The sequence below is a fragment of the Scyliorhinus torazame genome, chromosome 5 (assembly GCF_047496885.1).
Source record: "Scyliorhinus torazame isolate Kashiwa2021f chromosome 5, sScyTor2.1, whole genome shotgun sequence".
NCBI lineage: Eukaryota > Metazoa > Chordata > Chondrichthyes > Carcharhiniformes > Scyliorhinidae > Scyliorhinus > Scyliorhinus torazame.
Genome location: NC_092711.1, coordinates 35106741 through 35132413, shown reverse-complemented (window position 1 = coordinate 35132413; position 25673 = coordinate 35106741).

Sequence of the window (25673 nt, the reverse complement as noted above, 5' to 3'; positions counted from 1 at the left end):
AGTGGAACCACCCAGAGAAACACACTGACAATTGGAACTGAATCACTGAATGGCCACAGTTACATAGGCAGCTACATCCCAGAGAGCAGTGGAACCACCCAGAGAAACACACTGACAATTGGAACTGAATCACTGAATGGTCACAGTTACAGAGACAGCTCCATCCCAGAGTGCAGGGAACCACCCAGAGAAACACACTGACAATTGGAACTGAATCACTGAATGGTCACAGTTACAGAGGCAGCTACACTCCAGAGTGCAGTGGAACCACCCAGAGAAACACACTGACAATTGGAACTGAATCACCGAATGGTCACAGTTACAGAGGCAGCTACACCCCAGAGTGCAGTGGAACCACCCAGAGAAACACACTGACAATTGGAACTGAATCACTGAATGGTCACAGTTACATAGGCAGCTACATCCCAGAGAGCAGTGGAACCACCCAGAGAAACACACTGACAATTGGAACTGAATCACTGAATGGTCACAGTTACAGAGGCAGCTACACCCCAGAGTGCAGTGGAACCACCCAGAGAAACACACTGACAATTGGAACTGAATCACTGAATGGTCACAGTTACAGAGACAGCTACACCCCAGAGTGCAGTGGAACCACCCAGAGAAACACACTGACAATTGGAACTGAATCACTGAATGGTCACAGTTACAGAGGCAGCTACACCCCAGGGAGCTGTGGAATCACCCAGAGAAACACACTGACAATTGGAACTGAATCACTGAGTGGTCACAGTTACAGAGGCAGCTACACCCTAGAGTGCAGTGTAACCACCCAGAGAAACACACTGACAATTGGAACGGAATCACTGAATGGTCACCGTCACAGAGGCAACTACACTCCAGAGTGCAGTGGAACCACCCAGAGAAACACATTGACAATTGGAACTGAATCACTGAATGGTCACAGTTACATAGGCAGCTACATCCCAGAGAGCAGTGGAACCACCCAGAGAAACACACTGACAATTGGAACTGAATCACTGAATGGTCACAGTTACAGAGGCAGCTACACCCTAGAGTGCAGTGTAACCACCCAGAGAAACACACTGACAATTGGAACGGAATCACTGAATGGTCACCGTCACAGAGGCAACTACACTCCAGAGTGCAGTGGAACCACCCAGAGAAACACATTGACAATTGGAACTGAATCACTGAATGGTCACAGTTACATAGGCAGCTACATCCCAGAGAGCAGTGGAACCACCCAGAGAAACACACTGACAATTGGAACTGAATCACTGAATGGTCACAGTTACAGAGGCAGCTACACCCCAGAGTGCAGTGGAACCACCCAGAGAAACACACTGACAATTGGAACTGAATCACTGAATGGTCACAGTTACAGAGACAGCTACACCCCAGAGTGCAGTGGAACCACCCAGAGAAACACACTGACAATTGGAACTGAATCACTGAATGGTCACAGTTACAGAGGCAGCTACACCCCAGGGAGCTGTGGAATCACCCAGAGAAACACACTGACAATTGGAACTGAATCACTGAGTGGTCACAGTTACAGAGGCAGCTACACCCTAGAGTGCAGTGTAACCACCCAGAGAAACACACTGGCAATTGGAACGGAATCACTGAGTGGTCACAGTTACAGAGGCAGCTACACCCTAGAGTGCAGTGTAACCACCCAGAGAAACACATTGACAATTGGAACTGAATCACTGAATGGTCACAGTTACAGAGGCAGCTACACCCCAGGGTGCAGTGTAACCACCCAGAGAAACACATTGACAATTGGAACTGAATCACTGAATGGTCACAGTTACAGAGGCAGCTACACCCCAGGGTGCAGTGTAACCACCCAGAGAAACACATTGACAATTGGAACTGAATCACTGAATGGTCACAGTTACAGAGGCAGCTACACCCCAGAGGCAGTGGAACCACCCAGAGAAACACACTGACAATTGGAACTGAATCACTGAATGGTCACAGTTACAGAGACAGCTACACCCCAGAGCGCAGTGGAACCACCCAGAGAAAAACACTGACAATTGGAACTGAATCACTGAATGGTCACCGTCACAATGACAATTACACCCCAGAGTGCAGTGGAACCACCCAGAGAAACACACTGACAATTGGAACTGAATCACTGAATGGTCACAGTTACAGAGACAGCTACAACCCCAGAGTGCAGTGGAACCACCCAGAGAAACATACTGACAATTGGAACTGAATCACTGAATGGTTACAGTGGAGTGGGGGATATATCTGAAACTATGTGAGATGTAGAGATGGGACTGATGGTTTCTGAGTGGACAGCATCCTTTCTGTTAATGTTAGTTGAACAATGTGATCAACACCGTCCGGTGTTTGCAAAGAGGTCACTCACTCAGAAAAATAATATTTGCTTTCACTGAACACAATATCGTAATCTGTTTGTTCACGTCTTGAAAAATAAGTTAAAACGATGTCACAACCTCAATTTCCCTTGTGTGGTTCCACAGGGTATTAATTAAAAGCTTGGAGAATATATAACCTCAGAGTTTTAGACAGAGAGATTGCCAATCGCAGGAAGGGACACATCACTTCACACTGAAAATGCATCGTCCAATTGATATGGTTGAGAAAGTATTCTACCCAATCCTGGCTATTGTTGGTGTTCCTGGTAAGTGACTGTCACCATTGAATTGGTGTAAATCTGTGTGTGAGCGGCTCTCTGATTTTAAACTGGGACTGAAAATACCTGATCCTGATCTCGTGCTCCCTGTGAAATAGACACCTGGTCAACGATATAATTGTCAAATGTATTCAAGCCTGTCAATGGTTTGAATCCCTTTCATCAACTCACAATAAACCTCTGTTTGTAACTCACTGGATCTCTGACCGGGGAAGTTATTATATTGAGTGGAATTTTGTATAATGTTAGATTGGATGACAGCAAAGGCAATCTCTCTGAAGGGAGGTTTAGGAGGAGAAAGAATTAAATCACACTGAGTGTGGGTATCTGTCAGTGTAGAATTGTACTGACTGTGGGTCACTATCAGAGTGGAATATCTGACGGCGGTGAACAAGGATTACTGGAAGTGTCTGTCAGTGTAGAATTGTACTGACTGTGGGTCTCTCACCAGAGTGGAATATCTGACAGCGGTGAACAAGGATTACTGGAAGTATCTGTCAGTGTGGAATTGTACTGAGTGTGGGTCTCTCACCAGAGTGGAATATCTGACAGCAGTGAAGAAGGATTACTGGAAATGTCTGTCAGTGTAGAATTGTACTGACTGTGGGTCTCTCACCAGAGTGGAATATCTGATTCAATTATCTATCTATTACTGGGACTATCTGTCCGTGTGGAATTGTATTGTGTGTGGGTCAGTAACTGGACTGAAATTAGTTGGTTCTGTTTTGAAATGATGTATTTTATTGGTGAGGGGTCGCTCCATTCTGTGGAGTTCTCTCTGTGTGTTTTAACTTTGGAAAAGGTTGAAAACAGGAAGAGTTTGGCTGTGTTTTGAAGATGTTTGATATTTATTGTATGAAGTGCAATGTCTCTATCTCTGTTTTCTATTGATCTACTCTAACATGAACAGATATCACCCACACTCTAAGATTTCACAAAACCCACAGCAATGCAGCATTCCAATAGGTTTTGTGATACTTTCTCATTCCTATTCATCCTGAAATGAACTCACAAGTTTGATCAATTTGTATGGGTGTTTTTAAACTGTCTTTCTGCTTCACACGATTTGTGAATCTATTCACCTGAAGCCAGAAACCCCTCCAGTCCATTCACACACTTGTTTTCCAAGGAGCGATTGGGGGACTTATTGTTCTGAACAAAATGCAGCAGCGGACACTGATCTGTCGGGACATTAATGTCCCATTGAAATACCCACTTTGCAAATTCATAATGAATGATGGTGTGTGCCTGTAATTAGTTGTATTCTGCCTCTGTATTCACTATCACTCCCAATTTGATTCTGTCTGTAAATTGTGTAATTATCATTCTGCTTCCCGATCCCATACTGTTGATGGGAATGGTGAAGGAGAGTGATCCCAGTGCTGATCCTTGTGGAACACCACTTCCCATCTTCCACCAATCAGCCTAAATCCCTTTAACTCCTCTCCCTGTTTTCTCTGTGTGTCGACAGCATGTGTCCATCCTGCTGCTGTGTCCCCTAACTCCACTGGCTCTGAGATTACCCATCAGTCTGTTATGTCGGATCTTACTGACGGCCTTTAGAAAAATCAAATTGTTTAACATCCATCATACTACTCAGATCTATTATTTCTGGTAGTTATTGAAATAATTGTATGAAATGTGTCAGGAATCATGTTGACTTTGGAATATGTGCCGGCTATTTAGTATACTCTGTGTTACTGGATTTCTTTTAACTCAGACTTCTAATTCAATGATTCCAACTGTTGACATTGTGACTGGAAGATTTGATTATATTCTGTTCTAAATTCAAGAATAACAGAGACCGACTTCTGCTTTTCAATTCTTTGGTAATTATTCTGATGGTGACCAGTGAATAGATAATATTGTCTCTGCTGTTTCTGTCTATTTTATGAATATTTGTTGTGAAATCCATCCGCCTCCAGTGATCTCCCTCTACCTGGACCCCACCCTCTGGCCTCCTATCAGCTCTTGATCTTTTCATTGAGATCTGTCAGTGCGACATCGACCGTCTCAATTTCCCTGTGCCTCTCACCAACTCTATCCTGACTCACTCTAAACTTGCTCCAATCCTCTCTCTGATATCCAACCCTGGCCTGGTGATCTAAGCTGCTCACAAGGGCGGTACCATTATTGTCTGGTGTCCTGACCTCTTCCTCACAGAGGCTGACCGTCCGCTCTCAGGCACAGCCTGGTACCTCCCCCTGGACCAGCAGCACACCACCAAACATCATGATGTTGTTTCCAGGTCTTTCACTGACTTCGTTGACTCTGGATATCTTCTGTCCACAGTCTCAGACATCAGAGTCCCACAATCCCACACATCCTGCATCAACCTCCCGCTTCTACCTCCTTCCCAAAATCCACAAACAGGAAAGTCCCAGTGCACCCATTATTTCGGACTGTTCCAGCCCCACCAAGATCATTTCTTCCGATCTTGATTCCATCCGCTTTACCCTGTTCTGCCCTTCCCAAAGACAGTGGTGTCACAGTGACACAGTGGTTTGCACTGCTGCATCACAGCAGCAGGATCCCGAAATCAATTCCCACCTTGGGTGACTGTCTGTGTGGAGACTGTACTTTTTCTCCCTGTCTGTGTGGGTTTCCTCCGGGTCTCCGGTTACCTCCCATAGCCCAAAGATGTGTAGGTTAGGTGGATTGGCCACGCTAAATTACTCCGTAGTGTCCAAAAAGATGTGTAGGTTAGATTAAGGGGTTAATGAGATAGGCGGGGGAGTGGGCTTGGTTGAGGTACTCTTTCAGAGGTTTGGTACAGACTTAATGGGCCGAATGGCCTCCTTCTGCACTGTGGGGATGTTATGGTTCCTGATTCCTCTGGTGTCGTATGTCATATAAACAATATCCATTTCCCTGGCCCCACCCGCCTAATCTTCACAATGGATGTCCAATCTCTCTGCACCTCCGTTCCCCAACACGATGGTTGTGTACAGATCCTCATACCCTGCTTCCTGTAAAGACTGCATCTCATTCTCAAACTTTCTCCGCCTCCATCGCCTCTGTTCTGATGCTGGCGTCTTCGAAAGTAGCCCCCCTGGCATGTCTGTCTTTTCCTTAACCTGGCCGTCCCCACCACCTTCCTTTGTTAACAGGGCTCTCAATCGTGTTCAATTCACTTCTCACACCTCTGTCCTCACACAGCCCCCTCCCTCCCGGAAACATGATCGGGTTCCTCTCCTCACTTTCCACACCATCAGCCTCCCCATTGAATGGGAAATCCTCCTCCATTTCTGCCAACTCCAGCATGATGTCACCACCAAACACATCTTCACCTCTCTCCAACCACCCCCCTCAATGTCTGCATTCTCAGGTACCGCTCCCTCCCCCTTGTCCACTTCCCCCGCACACCCCACACCCCTTTCCCTTCCCCCAGCACCTTCCCCTGCAATCACAGATGGTGCAACAACTGTCCCTTTACCTCCTCCCGTCTCCCGGTTCTCAGCAGCAAACTCTCCTTTCTGGGGAAGCAGCGTTTCACTTCTGTGCCTTCAGTTTGTTCTCCTGTATTCGCTGCTGCCAATACCGTCTCCTCTGCATTGGGGGGGGGGGGGGGGGGAACTAAACGCAGACTGGGAGGCTGCTTTGTGGAACACCTTCACTCAGCCCACAGCATGGCCCCAGCCTTCCTATTGTGGCCATGTTATCTCAGCACCTTGCTCTCAGGCCCACATGTCTGTCTTTGGCCTGCTGCCAGAATGCAGTGAAGCCCAACGCAAGCTGGAGGAGCAACATCTCATCGTCCAATTCGGATGTTGCATCCCGCAGGATGTAACTTTAATTTCAACAACTTTATTCTGGGAACTTTCTCCTCCATCTTAACGCTCTTGTTTTGGAATGTTCCTACTTTTTTGTTGAATGCAATGAGTCCGAATATGGAGAGAGTCTATTCCGGCCAAGTGAACCCTGGGGAATGTCCAATGCCGGAGCGGGAATACTCCTGAGAAAAGCTTGGCAGGGATTGTTTTCAAACAGGGAGAGGATGGATTCCTGGGAACAGTGATGTTGGGATGTTCCAGACATGGCAATGGGGGATTCCTGGGAGCGGGTGCTGTACGAATGACTAAACCTGGGAGGGGTGATCCCACGGGATGTTCTGGAGACTGGACAGACTCTATTCTGGACAGGCTGGGCTGCACGGTAGCACAGTGGTTGGCACAGTTGATTCACAGCTCCAGGGTCCCAGGTTCGATTCCCGGCTTGGGTGACTGTCTGTGCAGAGTCTGCACATCCTCCCCGTATCTGCGTGGGTTTCCTCCGGGTGCTCCGGTTTCCTCCCACAGTCCAAAGATGTGCGTGTTAGGTGGATCGGCCAAGATAAATTGTGTTGAGTTTCCAAACGATTTTGATGGGGTCACTGGGTTATGGGGATGGGGTGGGCTGAACTGCTTTTCTCTTTCCAAGGGCCGGTGCAGAGTCGATGGGCCGAATGGCCTCCTTTTGCACTGTGCATTCTGTATTTCTATTCCTCCCATGGTTATGAAGTGGGAAGGTCCTGCGTTTGTTTTATTTTTCCCATTGATCGTGGAGTATTCAAATAAACCAGGAGTGGGGTCCAACCCCATCAGAAATCCAGTCCAGAGAACGGTCCAATCCGGGGTGTGGTCCAATAATTGAGCTGGGATGACAATCTCTGGTATGTTTGTATCCGGTTTGGGAAACCTGGCCGGCCTGAGTGAATCCTGTAAATCAGACTAAATGAGAAATGTAACCTCTCCCAAAGGTCTCTGAATTATAAACATTTTCCTACCACTGCCATCAAACTGACAGGGCTGCAATTCACACTTTCCCCCCATTCCCCACCTTTAACACTGGAGTTACATTTCCTACTCCCCTCTCTGTAATGTTAATCTCTGTGCCCACTCCTCTCCCCACACCCCCACCCACCCACTGTCCATTATATTGATGCTGCAATTGTGTCCTGGTTCAGACAGGGAGATTCATTACCCAGTAATTTCCCGCGTCTCTCCTTTCTCTCTCTGACAGTTAATATACTGGGAATTGTGATTCTGTGTCGGGGGAAGTGTGGCCTCTCTACCTGCACCACTCGCTACCTGGTGGCCATGGCAACGGCGGATCTGCTGTTTATTATCACTAAACCCATACTGAACAGGATCAGTGTTTATTATTTCCCCTGGAGTTTCCTGTCCCTCACCCCTGTGTGTAGTGTTAACGGTGTCCTGCTCACTGCAGCCAGGGACTGTTCTGTCTGGTTCACCCTCACTTTCTCCTTTGATCGATTTGTGGCCATTCGCTGCCAGAAACTGAAAAGTAAATATTGCACCGGGAAAACTGCGGCTGTGGTTCTGTCCACAAGCGGCCTCCTGCTCTGTGTGAAAAACATCCCCTGGTACTTTACATGGGAACCTGGGAGGATAATCGACAATGTCCAGTGGTTCTGCGTCACAAAGAGCAGCGTCGTCACTGACCCGGGATGGGGTGGGTATCTCTGGTTTTCTCAGGTTGTAACCCCATTGGTGCCGTTCTTCTCAATCCTGTTGACCAACGCTCTGACAGTCAGACACATTTTACTCAGCAGTCAGGTCCGGAAGACACTGAGGGCCCAGAGTCAGGGAGACAATCGCAGCGACCCAGAGATGGAGAGCAGAAGGAAGTCAATGATTTTACTCTTCAGCATCTCCGGAACTTTCATCCTCCTCTGGAACGTGTCTGTTATTAAATTTTTCTATATGGATGTGAGAGGATTATATTACATCACCCGTCCTCAATATAATTTACAAAAAGTCGGATTTATGCTGATGGATTTAAATTGCTGCACAAACACATTTATTTATGTGGTGACTCAGTCCAGGTTCAGGGAGCAGATCAAGGTCGCGGTGAAATATCCGGTCACATCAATTATTAAATTAATGAGAAAATAAAACTGACTGAAAACCCCTCAGCCAACCAGGAGCTCCAGCCGCTAACTGACAGTCTCTCAGCCAATCAGGAGCTCCAGCCGCTGACTGACAGCCTCTCAGCCAATCAGGAGATCCAGCCGCAGACTGACAGTCTCTCAGCCAATCAGGAGCTCCAGCCGCTGACTGAAACCATCTCAGCCAATCAGGAGCTCCAGCCGCTGACTGACAGCCTCTCAGCCAATCAGGAGCTCCAGCCGCTGACTGAAACCATCTCAGCCAATCAGGAGCCCCAACCGCTGACTGACAGCCTCTCAGCCAATCAGGAGCTCCAACCGCTGACTAACAGCCTCTCAGCCAATCAGGAGCTCCAGCCGCTACTAACAGCCTCTCAGCCAATCAGGAGCTCCAGCCGCTGACTGACAGCCTCTCAGCCAATCAGGAGCTCCAGCCGCTGACTGACAGTCTCTCAGCCAATCAGGAGCTCCAGCCGCTGAGTAACAGCCTCTCAGCCAATCAGGAGCTCCAGCCGCTGACTGACAGCCTCTCAGCCAATCAGGAGATCCAGCCGCAGACTGACAGTCTCTCAGCCAATCAGGACCTCCAGCCGCTGACTGAAACCATCTCAGCCAATCAGGAGCTCCAGCCGCTGACTGACAGCCTCTCAGCCAATCAGGAGCTCCAGCCGCTGACTGAAACCATCTCAGCCAATCAGGAGCCCCAACCGCTGACTGACAGCCTCTCAGCCAATCAGGAGCTCCAACCGCTGACTAACAGCCTCTCAGCCAATCAGGAGCTCCAGCCGCTACAAACAGCCTCTCAGCCAAGCAGGAGTTCCAGCCGCTGACTGACAGCCTCTCAGCCAATCAGGAGCTCCAGCCGCTGACTGACAGTCTCTCAGCCAATCAGGAGCTCCAGCCGCTGAGTAACAGCCTCTCAGCCAATCAGGAGCTCCAGCCGCTGACTAAAACCATCTCAGCCATAGAGCAGCTCCAGCCGCTGAAAACAGCCTCTCAGCCAATCAGGAGCTCCAGCCGCTGACTGACAGCCTCTCAGCCAATCAGGAGCTCCAGACGCTGAGTAACAGCCTCTCAGCCAATCAGGAGCTCCAACCGCTGACTGAAACCATCTCAGCCAATCAGCAGCTCCAGCCGCTGAGTAACAGCCTCTCAGCCAATCAGGAGCTCCAACCGCTGACTGACAGTCTCTCAGCCAATCAGGAGCTCCAGCCGCCGACTGGCAGTCTCTCAACCAATCAGGAGCTCCAGCCGCTACTAACAACCTCTCAGCCAATCAGGAGCTCCAGCCGCCGACTGGCGATCTCTCAGCCAATCAGGAGCTCCAACCGCTGACTGACAGCCTCTCAGCCAATCAGGAGCTCCAACCGCTGACTGACAGCCTCTCAGCCAATCAGGAGATCCAGCCGCTGACTGACAGCCTCTCAGCCAATCAGGAGCTCCAGCCGCTGACTGACAGTCTCTCAACCAATCAGGAGCTCCAGCCGCTACTAACAACCTCTCAGCCAATCAGGAGCTCCAGCCGCTGACTGACAGCCTCTCAGCCAATCAGGAGCTCCAGCCGCTGACTGAAACCATCTCAGCCAATCAGGAGCTCCAGCCGCTGAGTAACAGCCTCTCAGCCAACCAGGAGTTCCAACCTCTGACTGACAGTCTCTCAGCCAATCAGGAGCTCCAGCCGCTGACTGACAGTGTTTCAGCCAATCAGGAGCTCCAGCCGCCGACTGGCGATCTCTCAGCCAATCAGGAGCTCCAACCGCTGACTGACAGCCTCTCAGCCAATCAGGAGCTCCAGCCGCTGACTGACAGCCTCTCAGCCAATCAGGAGCTCCAGCCGCTGACTGACAGTCTCTCAACCAATCAGGAGCTCCAGCCGCTACTAACAACCTCTCAGCCAATCAGGAGCTCCAGCCGCTGACTGACAGCCTCTCAGCCAATCAGGAGCTCCAGCCGCTACTAACAACCTCTCAGCCAATCAGGAGCTCCAGCCGCCGACTGGCGATCTCTCAGCCAATCAGGAGCTCCAACCGCTGACTGACAGCCTCTCAGCCAATCAGGAGCTCCAACCGCTGACTGACAGCCTCTCAGCCAATCAGGAGCTCCAGCCGCTGACTGACAGCCTCTCAGCCAATCAGGAGCTCCAGCCGCTGACTGACAGTCTCTCAACCAATCAGGAGCTCCAGCCGCTACTAACAACCTCTCAGCCAATCAGGAGCTCCAGCCGCTGACTGACAGCCTCTCAGCCAATCAGGAGCTCCAGCCGCTGACTGAAACCATCTCAGCCAATCAGGAGCTCCAGCCGCTGAGTAACAGCCTCTCAGCCAACCAGGAGTTCCAACCTCTGACTGACAGTCTCTCAGCCAATCAGGAGCTCCAGCCGCTGACTGACAGTGTTTCAGCCAATCAGGAACTCCAGCCGCCGACTGGCGATCTCTCAGCCAATCAGGAGCTCCAACCGCTGACTGACAGCCTCTCAGCCAATCAGGAGCTCCAGCCGCTGACTGACAGCCTCTCAGCCAATCAGGAGCTCCAGCCGCTGACTGACAGTCTCTCAACCAATCAGGAGCTCCAGCCGCTACTAACAACCTCTCAGCCAATCAGGAGCTCCAGCCGCTGACTGACAGCCTCTCAGCCAATCAGGAGCTCCAGCAGCTGACTGAAACCATCTCAGCCAATCAGGAGCTCCAGCCGCTGAGTAACAGCCTCTCAGCCAATCAGGAGTTCCAACCTCTGACTGACAGTCTCTCAGCCAATCAGGAGCTCCAGCCGCTGACTGACAGTCTTTCAGCCAATCAGGAGCTCCAGCCGCCGACTGGCGATCTCTCAGCCAATCAGGAGCTCCAACCGCTGACTGACAGCCTCTCAGCCAATCAGGAGCTCCAGCCGCTGACTGACAGCCTCTCAGCCAATCAGGAGCTCCAGCCGCTGACTGACAGTCTCTCAACCAATCAGGAGCTCCAGCCGCTACTAACAGCCTCTCAGCCAATCAGGAGCTCCAGCCGCTGACTGACAGCCTCTCAGCCAATCAGGAGCTCCAGCCGCTGACTGACAGCCTCTCAGCCAATCAGGAGCTCCAGCCGCTGACTGACAGTCTCTCAGCCAATCAGGAGCTCCAGCCGCCGACTGGCGATCTCTCAGCCAATCAGGAGCTCCAACCGCTGACTGACAAACTCTCAGCCAATCAGGAGCTCCAGCCGCTGACTGACAGCCTCTCAGCCAATCAGGAGCTCCAGCCGCTGACTGACAGGCTCTCAGCCAATCAGGAGCTCCAGCCGCTACTAGCAGCCTCTCAGCCAATCAGGAGCTCCAGCCGCTAACTGAAACCATCTCAGCCAATCAGCAGCTTCAGCCGCTGAGTAACACCCTCTCAGCCAATCAGGAGTTCCAACCGCTAACTGACAGTCTCTCAGCCAATCAGGAGCTCCAGCCGCCGACTGTCGATCTCTCAGCCAATCAGGAGCTCCAACCGCTGACTGACAGCCTCTCAGCCAATCAGGAGCTGGGTCTGGGGCGTGGGGAGCACTGACAGTGCTGGCTGTGTGGGGGAGCACTGACAGTGCTGGCTGTGTGGGGGGAGCACTGACAGTGCTGGCTGTGTGGGGGGAGCACTGACAGTGCTGGCTGTGTGGGGGAGCACTGACAGTGCTGGCTGTGTGGGGGGAGCACTGACAGTGCTGGCTGTGTGGTGGGAGCACTGACAGTGCTGGCTGTGTGGGGGGAGCACTGACAGTGCTGGCTGTGTGTGGTTGGAGCACTGACAGTGCTGGCTGTGTGGTGGGAGCACTGACAGTGCTGGCTGTGTGTGGTTGGAGCACTGACAGTGCTGGCTGTGTGGTGGGAGCACTGACAGTGCTGGCTGTGTGGTGGGAGCACTGGCAGTGCTGGCTGTGTGGTGGGAGCACTGACAGTGCTGGCTTTGTGGTGGGAGCACTGACATTGCTGGCTGTGTGGGGGAGCACTGACAGTGCTGGCTGTGTGGGGGGTCACTGACAGTGCTGGCTGTGTGGTGGGAGCACTGACAGTGCTGGCTGTGTGTGGTTGGAGCACTGACAGTGCTGGCTGTGTGGTGGGAGCACTGACAGTGCTGGCTGTGTGGTGGGAGCACTGGCGGTGCTGGCTGTGTGGTGTGAGCACTGACAGTGCTGGCTGTGTGTGGGGAGCACTGACAGTGCTGGCTGTGTGGGGGGAGCACTGACAGTGCTGGCTGTGTGGACGAGCACTGACAGTGGTGACTGTGTGGGGGAGCACGGACAGTGCTGGCTGTGTGGGGGAGCACTGACAGTGCTGACTGTGTGGGGGAAGCACTGATAGTGCTGGCTGTGTGGGGGAGCACTGACAGTGCTGGCTGAGTGGGGGGAGCACTGATAGTGCTGACTGTGTGGGGGAAGCACTGACAATGCTGACGGTGTGGTGGGAGCACTGACAGTGCTGGCTGTGTGGGGGGAGCACTGACAGTGCTGGCTGTGTGGGGGAGCACTGACAGGGCTGGCTGTGTGGTGGGAGCACTGACAGTGCTGGCTGTGTGGTGGAAGCACTGACAGTGCTGGCTGTGTGGGGGGAGCACTGACAGTGCTGGCTGTGTGGGGGAAGCACTGACAGTGCAGGCTGTTTGTGGGAGCACTGACAGTGCTGGCTGTGTGGTGGAAGCACTGACAGTGCTGACTGTGTGGGGGGAGCACTGACAGTGCTGGCTGTGTGGGGAGCACTGACAGTGCTGGCTGTGTGGGGGGAGCACTGACAGTGCTGGCTGTGTGGGGAGCACAAACAGTGCTGGCTGTGTGGGGGAGCACTGACAGTGCTGGCTGTGTGGGGGAGCACTGGCAGTGCTGGCTGTGTGGGGGAGCACTGACAGTGCTGGCTGTGTGGGGGAGCACTGACAGTGCTGGCTGTGTGGCGGGAGCACCGACAGTGCTGGCTGTGTGGGGGGAGCACTGACAGTGCTGGCTGTGTGGGGGGAGCACTGACAGTGCTAGCTGTGTGGGGGGAGCACTGGCAGTGCTGGCTGTGAGGGGGGGCACTGACAGTGCCGACTGTGTGGTGGGAGCACTGACAGTGCTGGCTGTATGGGGGAGCACTGACAGTGCTGGCTGTGTGGGGGAGCACTGACAGTGCTGGCTGTGTGGGGGGAGCACCGACAGTGCTGGCTGTGTGGGGGAGCACTGACAGTGCTGGCTGTGTGGTGGGAGCACTGACAGTGCTGTCTGTGTGCTGGGAGCACTGACAGTACTGGCGGTGTGGTGGGACCACTGGCAGTGCTGGCTGTGTGGGGGGAGCACTGACAGTGCTGGCTGTGTGGGGGAGCACTGACAGTGCTGGATGTGTGGCGGAGCACTGACAGTGCTGGCTGTGTGGGGGGAGCACTGACAGTGCTGGCTGTGTGGTGGGAGCACTGACAGTTCTGGCTGTGTGGGGAGCACTGACAGTGCTGGCTGTGTGGGGGAGCACTGTCAGTGCTGGCTGTGTGGGGGGAGCACAGACAGTGCCGGCTGTGTGGGGGAGCACTGACAGTGCTGACTGTGTGGGGGGAGCACTGACAGTGCTGGCTGTGTGGGGAGCACTGACAGTGCTGGCTGTGTGGGGGGAGCACTGACAGTGCTGGCTGTGTGGGGAGCACAAACAGTGCTGGCTGTGTGGGGGAGCACTGACAGTGCTGGCTGTGTGGGGGAGCACTGGCAGTGCTGGCTGTGTGGGGGAGCACTGACAGTGCTGGCTGTGTGGGGGAGCACTGACAGTGCTGGCTGTGTGGCGGGAGCACCGACAGTGCTGGCTGTGTGGGGGGAGCACTGACAGTGCTGGCTGTGTGGGGGGAGCACTGACAGTGCTAGCTGTGTGGGGGGAGCACTGGCAGTGCTGGCTGTGAGGGGGGGCACTGACACAGCCGACTGTGTGGTGGGAGCACTGACAGTGCTGGCTGTATGGGGGAGCACTGACAGTGCTGGCTGTGTGGGGGAGCACTGACAGTGCTGGCTGTGTGGGGGGAGCACCGACAGATCTGGCTGTGTGGGGGAGCACTGACAGTGCTGGCTGTGTGGTGGGAGCACTGACAGTGCTGTCTGTGTGCTGGGAGCACTGACAGTACTGGCGGTGTGGTGGGACCACTGGCAGTGCTGGCTGTGTGGGGGGAGCACTGACAGTGCTGGCTGTGTGGGGGGAGCACTGACAGTGCTGGCTGTGTGGGGGAGCACTGACAGTGCTGGATGTGTGGCGGAGCACTGACAGTGCTGGCTGTGTGGGGGGAGCACTGACAGTGCTGGCTGTGTGGTGGGAGCACTGACAGTTCTGGCTGTGTGGGGAGCACTGACAGTGCTGGCTGTGTGGGGGAGCACTGACAGTGCTGGCTGTGTGGGGGGAGCACAGACAGTGCCGGCTGTGTGGGGGAGCACTGACAGTGCTGGCTGTGTGGGGGGAGCATTGCCAGTGCCGGCTGTGTGTGGGGAGCACTGACAGTGCTGTCTGTGTGCGGGGAACACTGACAGTGCTGGCTGTGTGGGGGAGCACAGGCAGTGCTGGCTGTGTGTTGGGAGCACGGACAGTGCTGGCTGTGTGGGGGGAGCACTGACAGTGCTGGCTGTGTGTTGGGAGCACGGACAGTGCTGGCTGTGCGGGGGAGCACTGACAGTGCTGGCTGTGTGGGGGGGGAGCACTGACAGTGCTGGCTGTGTGGTGGGAGCACTGACAGTGCTGGCTGTGTGGGGGGAGCACTGATAGTGCTGGCTGTGTGGTGGGAGCACTGACAGTGCTGGCTGTGTGGGGGAGCACTGACAGTGCTGGCTGTGTGGGGGGTCACTGACAGTGCTGGCTGTGTGGTGGGAGCACTGAAAGTGCTGGCTGTGTGTGGTTGGAGCACTGACAGTGCTGGCTGTGTGGTGGGAGCACTAACAGTGCTGGCTGTGTGGTGGGAGCACTGGCAGTGCTGGCTGTGTGGTGGGAGCACTGACAATGCTGGCTGTGCGGGGGAGCCCTGACAGTGCTGGCTGTGTGGGAGAGCACTGTCAGTGCTGGCTGTGTGGTGGGAGCACTGACAGTGCTGGCTGTGCGGGGGAGCACTGACAGTGCTGGCTGTGTGGGAGAGCACTGGCATTGCTGGCTGTGTGGTGGGAGCACTGACAGTCCTGGCTGTGTGGGGGGAGCACTGACAGTGCTGGCTGTGTGGGTGGAGCACTGACAGTGCTGGCTGTGTGGTGGGAGCACGGACAGTGCTGGCTGTGTGGGTGGAGTACAAACAGTGCTGGCTGTGCGGGGGAGCACTGACAGTGCTGGCTGTGCGGGGGAGCACTGACAGTGCTGGCTGTGTTGGGGAGCACTGACAGTGCTGGCTGTGCGGGGGAGCACTGACAGTGCTGGCTGTGTGGGGGAGCACTGACAGTGCTGGCTGTGTGGGGGGAGCACTGACAGGGCTGGCTGTGTGGGGGAGCACTGACAGTGCTGGCTGTGCGGGGGAGCACTGACAGTGCTGGCTGTGTGGGTGGAGCACTGACAGTGCTGGCTGCGTGGTGGGAGCACTGACAGTGCTGGCTGTGTGGGGGAGCACTGACAGTGCTGGCTGTGTGGTGGGAGCACTGACAGTGCTGGCTGTGTGGGGGGAGCACTGACAGTGCTGGCTGTGTGGGGGAGCACTGACAGTGCTGGCTGTGTGGGGGGAGCACTGACAGTGCTGGCTGTGTGGTGGGAGCACTGACAGTGCTGGCTGTGTGGGGGAGCACTGACAGTGCTGGCTGTGTGGTGGGAGCACTGACAGTGCTGGCTGTGTGGGGGAGCACTGACAGTGCTGGCTGTGTGGGGGGAGCACTGACAGTGCTGACTGTGTGCTGGGAGCACTGACAGTGCTGGCTGTGTGGGGGGAGCACTGACAGTGCTGGCTGTGTGGTGGGAGCACTGACAGTGCTGGCTGTGTGGGGGGAGCACTGACAGTGCTGGCTGTGTGGACGAGCACTGACAGTGGTGACTGTGTGGGGGAGCACTGACAGGGCTGGCTGTGTGGTGGGAGCACTGACAGTGCTGGCTGTGTGGTGGAAGCACTGACAGTGCTGGCTGTGTGGGGGGAGCACTGACAGTGCTGGCTGTGTGGGGGGAGCACTGACAGTGCAGGCTGTGTGGGGAGCACTGACAGTGCTGGCTGTGTGGTGGAAGCACTGACAGTGCTGGCTGTGTGGGGGGAGCACTGACAGTGCTGGCTGTGTGGGGAGCACTGACAGTGCTGGCTGTGTGGGGGGAGCACCGACAGTGCTGGCTGTGTGGGGGAGCACTGACAGTGCTGGCTGTGTGGGGGAGCACTGACAGTGCTGTCTGTGTGGTGGGAGCACTGACAGTACTGGCGGTGTGGTGGGACCACTGGCAGTGCTGGCTGTGTGGGGGAGCACTGACAGTGCTGGCTGTGTGGGGGGAGCACTGACAGTGCTGGCTGTGTGGGGAGCACTGGCAGTGCTGGCTGTATGGTGGGAGCACTGACAGTGCTGTCTGTGTGGTGGGAGCACTGACAGTGCTGGCTCTGTGGGGGGAGCACTGACAGTGCTGGCTGTGTGGGGGGAGCACTGACAGTGCTGGCTGTGTGGGGGAGCACTGACAGTGCTGGCTGTGTGGTGGGAGCACTGACAGTGCTGGCTGTGTGGGGGAGCACTGACAGTGCTGGCTGTGTGGGGGAGCACTGACAGTGCTGACTGTGTGCTGGGAGCACTGACAGTGCTGGCTGTGTGGGGGGAGCACTGACAGTGCTGGCTGTGTGGTGGGAGCACTGACAGTGCTGGCTGTGTGGGGGGAGCACTGACAGTGCTGGCTGTGTGGACGAGCACTGACAGTGGTGACTGTGTGGGGGAGCACTGACAGGGCTGGCTGTGTGGAGGGAGCACTGACCGTGCTGGCTGTGTGGTGGAAGCACTGACAGTGCTGGCTGTGTGGGGGGAGCACTGACAGTGCTGGCTGTGTGGGGGGAGCACTGACAGTGCAGGCTGTGTGGGGAGCACTGACAGTGCTGGCTGTGTGGTGGAAGCACTGACAGTGCTGGCTGTGTGGGGGGAGCACTGACAGTGCTGGCTGTGTGGGGAGCACTGACAGTGCTGGCTGTGTGGGGGGAGCACCGACAGTGCTGGCTGTGTGGGGGAGCACTGACAGTGCTGGCTGTGTGGGAGAGCACTGACAGTGCTGTCTGTGTGGTGGGAGCACTGACAGTACTGGCGGTGTGGTGGGACCACTGGCAGTGCTGGCTGTGTGGGGGGAGCACTGACAGTGCTGGCTGTGTGGGGGGAGCACTGACAGTGCTGGCTGTGTGGGGGAGCACTGACAGTGCTGGCTGTGTGGTGGAAGAAGTGACAGTGCTGGCTGTGGGGGGGAGCACTGACAGTGCTGGCTGTGTGGGGAGCACTGGCAGTGCTGGCTGTGTGGTGGGAGCACTGACAGTGCTGTCTGTGTGGTGGGAGCACTGACAGTGCTGGCTCTGTGGGGGGAGCACTGACAGTGCTGGCTGTGTGGGGGGAGCACTGACAGTGCAGGCTGTGTGGGGGAGCACTGACAGTGCTGGCTGTGTGGTGGAAGCACTGACAGTGCTGGCTGTGTGGGGGAGCACTGACAGTGCTGGCTGTGTGGTGGAAGCACTGAAAGTGCTGGCTGTGTGGGGGGAGCACTGACAGTGCTGTCTGTGTGGGGAGCACTGACAGTGCTGGCTGTGTGGGGGGAGCACTGACAGTGCTGGCTGTGTGGGGGAGCACTGACAGTGCTGGCTGTGTGGGGAGCACTGGCAGTGCTGGCTGTGTGGGGGAGCACTGACAGTGCTGGCTGTGTGGTGGAAGCACTGACAGTGCTGGCTGTGTGGGGGGAGCACTGACAGTGCTGGCTGTGTGGGGAGCACTGACAGTGCTGGCTGTGTGGGGGGAGCACCGACAGTGCTGGCTGTGTTGGGGAGCACTGACAGTGCTGGCTGTGCGGGGGAGCACTGACAGTGCTGGCTGTGTGGGGGAGCACTGACAGTGCTGGCTGTGTGGGGGGAGCACTGACAGGGCTGGCTGTGTGGGGGAGCACTGACAGTGCTGGCTGTGCGGGGGAGCACTGACAGTGCTGGCTGTGTGGGTGGAGCACTGACAGTGCTGGCTGTGTGGGGGGAGCACTGACAGTGCTGGCTGTGTGGGGAGCACTGACAGTGCTGGCTGCGTGGTGGGAGCACTGACAGTGCTGGCTGTGTGGGGGAGCACTGACAGTGCTGGCTGTGTGGTGGGAGCACTGACAGTGCTGGCTGTGTGGGGGGAGCACTGACAGTGCTGGCTGTGTGGTCGAGCACTGACAGTGCTGGCTGTGTGGGGGGAGCACTGACAGTGCTGGCTGTGTGGTGGGAGCACTGACAGTGCTGGCTGTGTGGGGGGAGCACTGACAGTGCTGGCTGTGTGGTGGGAGCACTGACAGTGCTGGCTGTGTGGGGGAGCACTGACAGTGCTGGCTGTGTGGGGGGAGCACTGACAGTGCTGACTGGGTGCTGGGAGCACTGACAGTGCTGGCTGTGTGGGGGGAGCACTGACAGTGCTGGCTGTGTGGTGGGAGCACTGACAGTGCTGGCTGTGTGGTGGGAGCACTGACAGTGCTGGCTGTGTGGACGAGCACTGACAGTGGTGACTGTGTGGGGGAGCACTGACAGGGCTGGCTGTGTGGTGGGAGCACTGACAGTGCTGGCTGTGTGGTGGAAGCACTGACAGTGCTGGCTGTGTGGGGGGAGCACTGACAGTGCTGGCTGTGTGGGGGGAGCACTGACACTGCAGGCTGTGTGGGGAGCACTGACAGTGCTGGCTGTGTGGTGGAAGCACTGACAGTGCTGGCTGTGTGGGGGGAGCACTGACAGTGCTGGCTGTGTGGGGAGCACTGACAGTGCTGGCTGTGTGGGGGGAGCACCGACAGTGCTGGTTGTGTGGGGGAGCACTGACAGTGCTGGCTGTGTGGGGGAGCACTGACAGTGCTGTCTGTGTGGTGGGAGCACTGACAGTACTGGCGGTGTGGTGGGACCACTGGCAGTGCTGGCTGTGTGGGGGGAGCACTGACAGTGCTGGCTGTGTGGGGGGAGCACTGACAGTGCTGGCTGTGTGGGGAGCACTGGCAGTGCTGGCTGTATGGTGGGAGCACTGACAGTGCTGTCTGTGTGGTGGGAGCACTGACAGTGCTGGCTCTGTGGGGGGAGCACTGACAGTGCTGGCTGTGTGGGGGGAGCACTGACAGTGCTGGCTGTGTGGGGGAGCACTGACAGTGCTGGCTGTGTGGTGGGAGCACTGACAGTGCTGGCTGTGTGGGGGAGCACTGACAGTGCTGGCTGTGTGGGGGAGCACTGACAGTGCTGACTGTGTGCTGGGAGCACTGACAGTGCTGGCTGTGTGGGGGAGCACTGACAGTGCTGGCTGTGTGGTGGGAGCACTGACAGTGCTGGCTGTGTGGGGGGAGCACTGACAGTGCTGGCTGTGTGGACGAGCACTGACAGTGGTGACTGTGTGGGGGAGCACTGACAGGGCTGGCTGTGTGGAGGGAGCACTGACAGTGCTGGCTGTGTGGTGGAAGCACTGACAGTGCTGGCTGTGTGGGGGGAGCACTGACAGTGCTGGCTGTGTGGGGGGAGCACTGACAGTGCAGGCTGTGTGGGGAGCACTGACAGTGCTGGCTGTGCGGTGGAAGCACTGACAGTGCTGGCTGTGTGGGGGGAGCACTGACAGTGCTGGCTGTGTGGGGAGCACTGACAGTGCTGGCTGTGTGGGGGGAGCACCGACAGTGCTGGCTGTGTGGGGGAGCACTGACAGTGCTGGCTGTGTGGGAGAGCACTGACAGTGCTGTCTGTGTGGTGGGAGCACTGACAGTACTGGCGGTGTGGTGGGACCACTGGCAGTGCTGGCTGTGTGGGGGGAGCACTGACAGTGCTGGCTGTGTGGGGGGAGCACTGACAGTGCTGGCTGTGTGGGGGAGCACTGACAGTGCTGGCTGTGTGGTGGAAGAAGTGACAGTGCTGGCTGTGGGGGGGAGCACTGACAGTGCTGGCTGTGTGGGGAGCACTGGCAGTGCTGGCTGTGTGGTGGGAGCACTGACAGCGCTGTCTGTGTGGTGGGAGCACTGACAGTGCTGGCTCTGTGGGCGGAGCACTGACAGTGCTGGCTGTGTGGGGGGAGCACTGACAGTGCAGGCTGTGTGGGGGAGCACTGACAGTGCTGGCTGTGTGGTGGAAGCACTGACAGTGCTGGCTGTGTGGGGGAGCACTGACAATGCTGGCTGTGTGGTGGAAGCACTGAAAGTGCTGGCTGTGTGGGGGGAGCACTGACAGTGCTGTCTGTGTGGGGAGCACTGACAGTGCTGGCTGTGTGGGGGGAGCACTGACAGTGCTGGCTGTGTGGGGGAGCACTGACAGTGCTGGCTGTGTGGGGAGCACTGGCAGTGCTGGCTGTGTGGGGGAGCACTGACAGTGCTGGCTGTGTGGTGGAAGCACTGACAGTGCTGGCTGTGTGGGGGGAGCACTGACAGTGCTGGCTGTGTGGGGAGCACTGACAGTGCTGGCTGTGTGGGGGGAGCACCGACAGTGCTGGCTGTGTGGGGGAGCACTGACAGTGCTGGCTGTGTGGGAGAGCACTGACAGTGCTGTCTGTGTGGTGGGAGCACTGACAGTACTGGCGGTGTGGTGGGACCACTGGCAGTGCTGGCTGTGTGGGGGGAGCACTGACAGTGCTGGCTGTGTGGGGGGAGCACTGACAGTGCTGGCTGTGTGGGGGAGCACTGACAGTGCTGGCTGTGTGGTGGAAGAAGTGACAGTGCTGGCTGTGGGGGGGGAGCACTGACAGTGCTGGCTGTGTGGGGAGCACTGGCAGTGCTGGCTGTGTGGTGGGAGCACTGACAGTGCTGTCTGTGTGGTGGGAGCACTGACAGTGCTGGCTCTGTGGGGGGAGCACTGACAGTGCTGGCTGTGTGGGGGGAGCACTGACAGTGCAGGCTGTGTGGGGGAGCACTGACAGTGCTGGCTGTGTGGTGGAAGCACTGACAGTGCTGGCTGTGTGGGGGAGCACTGACAGTGCTGGCTGTGTGGTGGAAGCACTGAAAGTGCTGGCTGTGTGGGGGGAGCACTGACAGTGCTGTCTGTGTGGGGAGCACTGACAGTGCTGGCTGTGTGGGGGGAGCACTGACAGTGCTGGCTGTGTGGGGGAGCACTGACAGTGCTGGCTGTGTGGGGAGCACTGGCAGTGCTGGCTGTGTGGGGGAGCACTGACAGTGCTGGCTGTGTGTGGGAGCACTGACAGTGCTGGCTGTGTGGTGGGAGCACTGACAGTGCTGGCTGTGTGGGGGGAGCACTGACAGTGCTGGCTGTGTGGGGGGAGCACTGACAGTGCTGGCTGTGTGGGGGAGCACTGGCAGTGCTGGCTGTGAGGGGGGAGCACTGACAGTGCTGGCTGTGTGGTGGGAGCACTGACAGTGCTGGCTGTGTGTGGGAGCACTGACAGTGCTGGCTGTATGCGGGACCACTGACAGTGCTGGCTGTGTGGGGGAGCACTGACAGTGCTGGCTGTGTTGGGGGAGCACCGACAGTGCTGGCTGTGTGGGGGAGCACTGACAGTGCTGGCTGTGTGGTGGGAGCACTGACAGTGCTGTCTGTGTGGTGGGAGCACTGACAGTGCTGGCTGTGTGGGGGGAGCACTGACAGTGCTGGCTGTGTGGGGGAGCACTGACAGTGCTGGCTGTGTGGGGGGAGCACTGACAGTGCTGGCTGTGTGGTGGGAGCACTGACAGTGCTGGCTGTGTGGGGGGAGAACTGACAGTGCTGGCTGTGTGGTGGGAGCACTGACAGTGCTGGCTGTGTGGGGGAGCACTGACAGTGCTGGCTGTGTGGGGGGAGCACTGACAGTGCTGACTGTGTGCTGGGAGCACTGACAGTGCTGGCTGTGTGGGGGGAGCACTGACATTGCTGGCTGTCTGGTGGGAGCACTGACAGTGCTGGCTGTGTGGGGGGAGCACTGAAAGTGCTGGCTGTGTGGACGAGCACTGACAGTGGTGACTGTGTGGGGGAGCACTGACAGGGCTGGCTGTGTGGTGGGAGCACTGACAGTGCTGGCTGTGTGGTGGAAGCACTGACAGTGCTGGCTGTGTGGGGGGAGCACTGACAGTGCTGGCTGTGTGGGGGGAGCACTGACAGTGCAGGCTGTGTGGGGGAGCACTGACAGTGCTGGCTGTGTGGTGGAAGCACTGACAGTGCTGGCTGTGTGGGGGGAGCACTGACAGTGCTGGCTGTGTGGGGAGCACTGACAGTGCTGGCTGTGTGGGGGGAGCACCGACAGTGCTGGCTGTGTGGGGGAGCACTGACAGTGCTGGCTGTGTGGGGGAGCACTGACAGTGCTGTCTGTGTGGTGGGAGCACTGACAGTACTGGCGGTGTGGTGGGACCACTGGCAGTGCTGGCTGTGTGGGGGGAGCACTGACAGTGCTGGCTGTGTGGGGGGAGCACTGACAGTGCTGGCTGTGTGGGGGAGCACTGACAGTGCTGGCTGTGTGGTGGAAGAAGTGACAGTGCTGGCTGTGTGGGGGGAGCACTGACAGTGCTGGCTGTGTGGGGAGCACTGGCAGTGCTGGCTGTGTGGTGGGAGCACTGACAGTGCTGTCTGTGTGGTGGGAGCACTGACAGTGCTGGCTGTGTGGGGGGAGCACTGACAGTGCTGGCTGTGTGGGGGGAGCACTGACAGTGCGGGCTGTGTGGGGGAGCACTGACAGTGCTGGCTGTGTGGTGGAAGCACTGACAGTGCTGGCTGTGTGGGGGAGCACTGACAGTGCTGGCTGTGTGGTGGAAGCACTGAAAGTGCTGGCTGTGTGGGGGGAGCACTGACAGTGCTGGCTGTGTGGGGAGCACTGACAGTGCTGGCTGTGTGGGGGGAGCACTGACAGTGCTGGCTGTGTGGGGGAGCACTGGCAGTGCTGGCTGTGAGGGGGGAGCACTGACAGTGCTGGCTGTGTGGGGGAGCACTGACAGTGCTGGCTGTGTGGTGGGAGCACTGACAGTGCTGGCTGTGTGGGGGGAGCACTGACAGTGCTGGCTGTGTGGTGGGAGCACTGACAGTGCTGGCTGTGTGGGGGAGCACTGGCAGTGCTGGCTGTGAGGGGGGAGCACTGACAGTGCTGGCTGTGTGGTGGGAGCACTGACAGTGCTGGTTGTGTGTGGGAGCACTGACAGTGCTGGCTGTATGGGGGAGCACTGACAGTGCTGGCTGTGTGGGGGAGCACTGACAGTGCTGGCTGTGTGGGGGGAGCACCGACAGTGCTGGCTGTGTGGGGGAGCACTGACAGTGCTGGCTGTGTGGTGGGAGCACTGACAGTGCTGTCTGTGTGGTGGGAGCACTGACAGTGCTGGCTGTGTGGGGGGAGCACTGACAGTGCTGGCTGTGTGGGGGAGCACTGACAGTGCTGGCGGTGTGGTGGGACCACTGGCAGTGCTGGCTGTGTGGGGGGAGCACTGACAGTGCTGGCTGTGTGGGGGGAGCACTGACAGTGCTGGCTGTGTGGGGGAGCACTGACAGTGCTGGATGTGTGACGGAGCACTGACAGTGCTGGCTGTGTGGGGGAGCACTGACAGTGCTGGCTGTGTGGGGGGAGCACTGACAGTGTTGGCTGTGTGGTGGGAGCACTGACAGTGCTGGCTGTGTAGTGGGAGCACTGACAGTGCTGGCTGTGTGGTGGGAGCACTGACAGTGCTGGCTGTGTGGTGGAAGCACTGACAGTGCTGGCTGTGTGGTGGGAGCACTGAAAGTGCTGGCAGTGTGGGGGAGCACTGACAGTGCTGGCTGTGTGGGGGGAGCACTGACAGTGCTGGCTGTGTGGTGGAAGCACTGACAGTGCTGGCTGTGTGGGGGGAGCACTGACAGTGCTGGCTGTGTGGGGAGCACTGACAGTGCTGGCTGTGTGGGGGGAGCACTGACAGTGCTGGCTGTGTGGGGAGCACTGATAGTGCTGGCTGTGTGGGGGAGCACTGACAGTGCTGGCTGTGTGGGGGAGCACTGGCAGTGCTGGCTGTGTAGGGGAGCACTGACAGTGCTGGCTGTGTGGGGGAGCACTGACAGTGCTGGCTGTGTGGTGGGAGCACTGACAGTGCTGGCTGTGTGGGGGGAGCACTGACAGTGCTGGCTGTGTGGGGGGAGCACTGACAGTGCTGGCTGTGTGGGGGAGCACTGGCAGTGCTGGCTGTGAGGGGGAGCACTGACAGTGCTGGCTGTGTGGTGGGAGCACTGACAGTGCTGGCTGTGTGTGGGAGCACTGACAGTGCTGGCTGTATGGGGGAGCACTGACAGTGCTGGCTGTGTGGGGGAGCACTGACAGTGCTGGCTGTGTGGGGGGAGCACCGACCGTGCTGGCTGTGTGGGGGAGCACTGACAGTGCTGGCTGTGTGGGGGAGCACTGACAGTGCTGTCTGTGTGGTGGGAGCACTGACAGTACTGGCGGTGTGGTGGGACCACTGGCAGTGCTGGCTGTGTGGGGGGAGCACTGACAGTGCTGGCTGTGTGGGGGGAGCACTGACAGTGCTGGCTGTGTGGGGGAGCACTGACAGTGCTGGCTGTGTGGTGGAAGAAGTGACAGTGCTGGCTGTGTGGGGGGAGCACTGACAGTGCTGGCTGTGTGGGGAGCACTGGCAGTGCTGGCTGTGTGGTGGGAGCACTGACAGTGCTGTCTGTGTGGTGGGAGCACTGACAGTGCTGGCTGTGTGGGGGGAGCACTGACAGTGCTGGCTGTGTGGGGGAGCACTGACAGTGCAGGCTGTGTGGGGGAGCACTGACAGTGCTGGCTGTGTGGTGGAAGCACTGACAGTGCTGGCTGTGTGGGGGAGCACAGACAGTGCTGGCTGTGTGGTGGAAGCACTGAAAGTGCTGGCTGTGTGGGGGGAGCACTGACAGTGCTGGCTGTGTGGGGAGCACTGAAAGTGCTGGCTGTGTGGGGGGAGCACTGACAGTGCTGGCTGTGTGGGGGAGCACTGACAGTGCTGGCTGTGTGGGGGAGCACTGGCAGTGCTGGCTGTGTGGGGGAGCACTGACAGTGCTGGCTGTGTGGGGGAGCACTGACAGTGCTGGCTGTGTGGTGGGAGCACTGACAGTGCTGGCTGTGTCGGGGGAGCACTGACAGTGCTGGCTGTGTGGGGGGAGCACTGACAGTG